Below are 6618 nucleotides of genomic sequence, written 5' to 3' on the forward strand. Positions count from 1 at the left end.
GAATTTTCTTATTTTTTTAATAGGTGATTTTTTAAAAAGATTTTATTTATTTTTAGAAAGAGGGAAACGAGGGGGAAAGAGAGGGAGAGAAACATCTCACGCTCCCCCAACCAGTTGCTTCACCCATGTCCCCAACCAGGGACCTGGCCAGCAACACAGGCATGTGCCCTGACTGGGAATCAAACCTACGAACTTTCACTTTGCAGGACGATGCCCAGCCCACTGAACCACACCAATCAGGGCAGAATTTGCTCAAGTTTTATTGTCTCTTCTCAAATTTTTCCTTCTGGTCTTTCCACACCCATTGCTCCTGATGTCCTACTTAATTTTGAAGCTCAAGACAAAGCCCTGCCTTCTGTAGAACGCATTTTAGGCAGATTTTCCCTATATCTGAATTCTTATAGCAGTGGTTTCTAATCTGTGGGCCAGAGGCCACGGTGGGAAAGGGGGAGTGAGGCAGGAGGAATGGTTGCGGGTCCACAAAGCTGTGTTTAAACAAAGCATTGTCTATGGACAATAAATGTCGTACTCTTAGAAATCGTTTTCCTTCTGTGTGCCGTTCTCCTAGAATATGTAATATGGTATCAGATCATCTCTAATTTAGCATACATCTTGTATTCGATTACAGTATTTTAGACTTCGTGTGTCATTGTTCATGTGTCGTGCAAGGAACACCAGAATGTGTGAGCTCTACTGGGCAGCCCACAGGAGAACTGCAGGCCTGCCGGAGAAAACCCAAGTTGCCTAGGTCAGAGCGTCGCAGTCCTGCTCCAGCCAACCCGTCAGCTTCACCCCACCTACATGCAGTTACACTCCTATCCCTTAGGAATCACTTGCTCAAAATACATCAGGCACTGTCTTTTTCAAACTGCGTATCTCATTTCCATCCTGTTCTCCCAGCTTTAAAATCCCACTCCCGCCCCCCAAAATCATCTGATTCCTCTGTTCTCTTTTCTTAGAATAGTGAGACAGGTACCTAGGACACGTTAGCCATGTCCCTTTCCCTCTCTGAGTTGCACTGGCCATCCCCTCCCCTAAACCCTTTTCCCTACTTCCCCTAATGGCAGGAAGTGGGGGCTGGGTAATCAAAATTAAAAGGGGCCTGGTCTGTCCTGTGAGTAGAGGATTGTCTGAATTAGGGGAATCCCTGTGAGGAAGCTTACCGGCCTAGGAATCTAGCAATCAGATCCTAAATTAGACCTTGCCAGGAACGTGCTGGGTGACCTTCGGCAAATCCTTTTCTGAAGCTCAGTGTTTACATCTGTAAATGGAAGGAATGATTCCTGTTCTCTCACCTCATGAGGTCATTAGGAGAATCCAATAAAACAGTATGTATGGAAGTGTTTTGAATATTGTAAAGTGCCATTTATAGTCCAAACCCTTTCATCTAATTAGGGAATTATCTCTCCAAATCCCTGCCAAGTCTTGGCCTGTATACTCTTTACTCAGAATTAAATCACTGTTAATGAATTTATTAAAGTATTTAAGGAATTAACTCCATTAAGCCAATTTAATTCCTTGATAAATTTTCTACATAGCACAGTTAAACAATTTCTAACTTTTTTAGATTTTCTATACTGAATTTTCATCAAGGTATATGCTTTTCTCTCTCAACTTTACAAGAAAGATTGGATTCATCAGTTACCTTTACCACTCTTACCGAGTATCGCTTCAGCCTTTACGAAATTTCTAGTCCTGATTCCACCAACTCCACCTTCTCCTGGGGGCGATTTGAGCCATTGTCAGTTTTACTCTGTGTAGATTACTTCTACCAAATGGAATTTTCCCAGAAGTCAACTTTGCAATGTCCAATGCCCTCAACAAAGATGGGATCATTCAGTTTGCTTTTCCATCCATAATAAATTTTTACCATGTGTAGTTTTAGCCATTGTCAGTTTTATTTTGTGTTGATTATTTCAACCACATCCCATTTTTTTCTGCAACCCAACTAAAACAAACTCGGGCAAAATGACAGCGTCAAACACTCTCCTTTGCCTGTAACTATCTGATTAATGAGAACTGAGATGGTTTTGTCCCAGCTATGGTAATGAACTGGCATTGAACTCTGTCTCTCAAAGCATCTCTTTAGGAGTCTTGGCACAAGTGTGAGCTGGTATAGTACCACAGGAGAATGAACATGAGAGACCATGTTGGGAGAACTGATTTTTTTTTTAAGATTTTATTTATTTATTTTTGAAGAGAGGGGAAAGGAGGGGGAAAGGGAGAGAAACCATGTGTGAGAGAAGCAGCAACTGGTTGCCTTTCTCACGCCCCCGACTGGAGACCTGGCCTGTGAACCAGGCATGTGCCCCGACTGGGAATCAAACCAGTGACCTCTCGGTCCACAGGCCGGTGCTCAAGCACACACCCACAGCGAGAATTGATCTCTAATGAGCCCGGGGCTGTGCTGGTATCTAAGATCCATTATCTTATTTAATTCTTCAGCCTAAATGTCCTTCACATGACTGTTTTATAGTAGAAGAAATTGAGACCCAGAGAGAGGAAGGGGTTGGCCAAATTAGGATCAGAAACCAGACCCCGGTTTAATTCGCGGTTTGTGCAATTTGAATATTTCTAAGTTCCAAAGTTATCTAATTTAATTTTTAAACTTTTGATATAATCTTGCCGGAAAATTAAATTACAATTTTTGAGGTTAGCTTAGATAGGAAATCAGAAAAATATATGCATATAAACAAAGCATTCTCAAAGAGCTTTTTGTAACAGCAAATGATACGAGGAGTGTAAAATGTTTTGTAAATGACCCAACATGGGGCAAATGAACGTTTCTGCCACTTGTGATAAAGGCTGTTAAATAAACCTGCTATGCCAGCTTGACAGAGTGCCAGAAAACTAATAACACACAACTAACATTGGATAGATGGACAGCAAATGCCCAGCCTGATATTTAATTCTGATAGCCAATATTGAAGGGATGTGATTGCATCCTGCCTATCCTTTAAGACCTAAGTCAGTCTGCAGGAAGCCTCTCCGACCCCTGCTTAGGTTAGGAGCCCACTCAGTTCCCACAGCCAGCTCACTATCATGTTCGTTGTCTATTTACTGCCCTCGAGGACAAGGACCAAGATGATTTGGTTCACCTCTGTGGCCAGAGCTCTTTTCAGCCCAGAGATTCTCACAGGGTAAAGCTTCAGTAAAGGGAGGTTGAATTAATGAATCAATCAATTAACATAAGTATATAGACTATATATACTTGTCAATTAAAATGACAGGGAAAATACCTTAATAGAGCTGAAAAAATTAACCACAAGGGAAAAGTTCACATTAAATAAAGAGCAAAAGTAAATCACAAACCATGGGCATGAAATGATTCCAGCTACCTAAGCTCCCAAGCAGCAGCTGGAAAGAGCGTTGCCATCCTAGGTTCAAATCCTGCCTCAGTCAGGATTGGGTGTCCTTTGTCAAGTCATTTCTTCTCCTGTACCTGTTTCTTTTCTTCTTTTAAACTTACTGAGTTTTTTTAGAAAGAGAGAGGAAGGGAGAACAAGAGAGAGAAACATTGATTTGTTGTTCTACTTATTTATCCATACATTGGCTGATGCCTGCTTGCGCCCTGACTGGGGACCAAGCCCACAACCTTGGCGTATCAGGATGATGCTCCAGCCAACTGAGCTACCCAGCCAGGGCCTGTACCTGTTTCCTTATCCCTAAAATGGCTGACGGTGCAGAACTCCCAGAGAAGATAAAAGGGTTAATTAAGGTGTCAGATGTTTTTCATGCTCTAAGAGCGGACAGAAGTGAAGGCTGCTACTAACAAATGTCAGAAGAGAATTGAGAGGGAAGTTTATAGTCAGGAGGATCCTTTACGTAAATTATGCTGCTCGAGTTCAGAAACTTAAAAAAGAAGCACACCAAATATTGTGGGTTGAATTGTGTCTCCCACAAAGATACCAGCATACCTCACTTTATTGCACTTCGCTTGGCTCCGTTTCACAGATGCCACAATTTTACAAATTGAAGGCAAGACCCTCCACCAGCAAAAATATTAAAAGTCACTTTATTGTGGCGGTCTGGACCCAAGCCCTCAATGTATCTGGGGTGTACCTGCATGTCCAAGTCCTAACGCCTATACCTGTGAATGTGACCTTAGTTGAAAGTAAGGTCTTGGCAGTTAAGAAAATATCAGGGCGACATCAATTTTGGATTCAGGCGGACTCTACATCCCACGAATGTGTTTTTATAAGAGAAGAAGAGGATTTGAGACACAGACACCAAGAGGAAGGCCATGCGGAGATAGAGGCGGAGATTAGTCGTGTACCCCAAGCCGAGGAACATCAAAGATTGCCCGGAGCCTCCAGGACCTAGGATGGAGGTATGGAGGGATTCTCCCTAGAACCTCCAGGAGGAACCAACCCTGCCAACACCGTCGTTTCAGATTTCTGGCCCCCACAACTGGGAGAGCACAAGTTTCTACTGTTGAAGCCACCCCATTTGTAGCGATTTGTTAAGACAGCCCTAGAAAACTAATACAGCAATTAAGCTGGAAACCCAAGTAATCAAGTCATTAGCAAATACTTTGTCCCCCAAACCAATTCAAAGGAGCCTATTTTGGGAAATGCTTATCAGTTCATTTAATTTGTCATCTCTAACAACAGCTCTAGAAAACTGGTGTTAACACCCATTGCCTTTAAATCTGTGCCTTTTCTCTTTTTAACACTTAATTGCACTCTTCGTTCTTGCCCTGTCTCCTGGGATGGCTCATTCTTCAAATTAGTGTGAAGAACTCTGGTGTCACACAAAGTGCACAGATATGAAGAAGCCAGATCTAGGTTCGTATCCCAGCTCAGTCACTTCGAGGCTGCGACATTGGGAAAATCACTGGACTTTCTGGACTGCCATGTCCTCACTTGGGTACTTACTCATTATAGGGCATGGGGTTTGAACACATGTGTGTGGCTTGCTCTCTCAAGATGAGGTAGGAATAGCATGTGGTAGAGAGAAATACATTGGTGTCCACTAAGCATGAAAGGGGCCTCCCCGAATATTTTCTTCTACATAAGATCCCAGATCCTTCGCAAGGGACGGACCAAATAAAGACCAGGACATATGTTGGACTTAATTTGATTTCAATTCAATAAGGTAGCACGTTATTTCTTACACCCCTAAGTTTGTGGAGTAAGATTCATACCCACTACACAATCAACAGAAAAAAGTGAAACTGACAGCCGCTAAATTGCACACAATAAGATTACTTATTGACTACAAATTGATGGAAAAATGAAATAAATCTTCCAGACAAAATGGAGATCTGTGAGCTTGTCCCGGGAAAAGTGGACTTGCTAGAACATAGAAATGATGACCATAAACATAACTTACAATGACAGAAGCTTTAATCGCTAAGCTGCGGTATGGATTTTTTTAATTAACTGGGAACCCAAATCATCATAATAAAATGTATACAGAAAATTATTTTTCACATGAAAATAATTATAGTTCAATTTAAGTGAAAGTGGTAAATTGGAAATAGATTTAATAGGCTATGTAGACAATAGTGTCAACAGTAAAAATAAAGGAAAAAAATAGGTTATGTAGAAAAATCAAAGGTATTGAACTGACCCAATGGCATTTCTTCTGGGAAATATTTTCTCAGTGAAAAATAATCAATGTGATATAATTCCATCTAAGACTCTGTATTCATAAACACAAGACAAAAACATCATTAGGGTCAAAGCAGGAGAACAACCCCGGCTGATGCTGCTCAGCGGGTTGAGTGCCAGCCTGCAAACCAAAAGGTTGCTGGATCGATTCTGGGTCTGGGCACGTGCCCAGCTTAGGGGCCAGGTCCCCAGTCGGGGCGAGCAAGAGGCAGCCAATCCTGTTTCTCTCTTGCATTGATGTTTCTCTCCTCTCTCCCTCCCTTCCCCTCTCTCTCTAAAAACAAACAAACAAAAACAAAAAAACTTTCAAACAAACAAACAAAAAAACACAGGAAAATTAATATCCTGACCCCTCTGCTAAAGCTCCTGGAGAGAAAATAGAAATGGAAACCAAGGTCAAGTCTTTGCTGACCTACATTTTACTAAGAACACTTCTCTGATTTTTCCATCAATTGGTCATCAATAAAAACTTCACTGTGTGCAATTTCACTGCCCTAAGTTTTATTTTATTTTTTCCTGTTAACCATGTAACGATCAGTGCCCATGTAGAGAAGGTCGTGGGGCCTCACTGCTTAACATTCGCTTTGTCCATCCCTTGCTCCATCTGCCCACTCAGCAGTTACCCAGCCCTGACAGAGGAATCAGGCCAAGGCCCTGACCTCAAATATTGACAGTTCTACTTCTTTTTTCTAATCGTACACTTTTCTTGTTAATTCGTTGGGGAGGACCTCCAGTACGATCTTAACAGAAGTAGTGATAAGGGGCACCCTATTTTTATACTTCTCTGGTAAATACGACGTTTCACGTAGGTTTATTTTTGTGTATGCTCTTTTTCAGATAAAGAAAGTTCCCTTTTATTCTTAGTGTGAAAAGAATTTTATCCGCCCTGGCCAGGTAGGTCAGTTGGTTAGAGCACCATCCTGATAGGCCAAGGTTGTGGGTTCGATCCCTGGTCAGGGCTCATACAAGAATCAACCAATAAATATGTAAATAAGTGGAACAA

This window comes from Desmodus rotundus, chromosome 5 (assembly GCF_022682495.2).
Source record: "Desmodus rotundus isolate HL8 chromosome 5, HLdesRot8A.1, whole genome shotgun sequence".
NCBI lineage: Eukaryota > Metazoa > Chordata > Mammalia > Chiroptera > Phyllostomidae > Desmodus > Desmodus rotundus.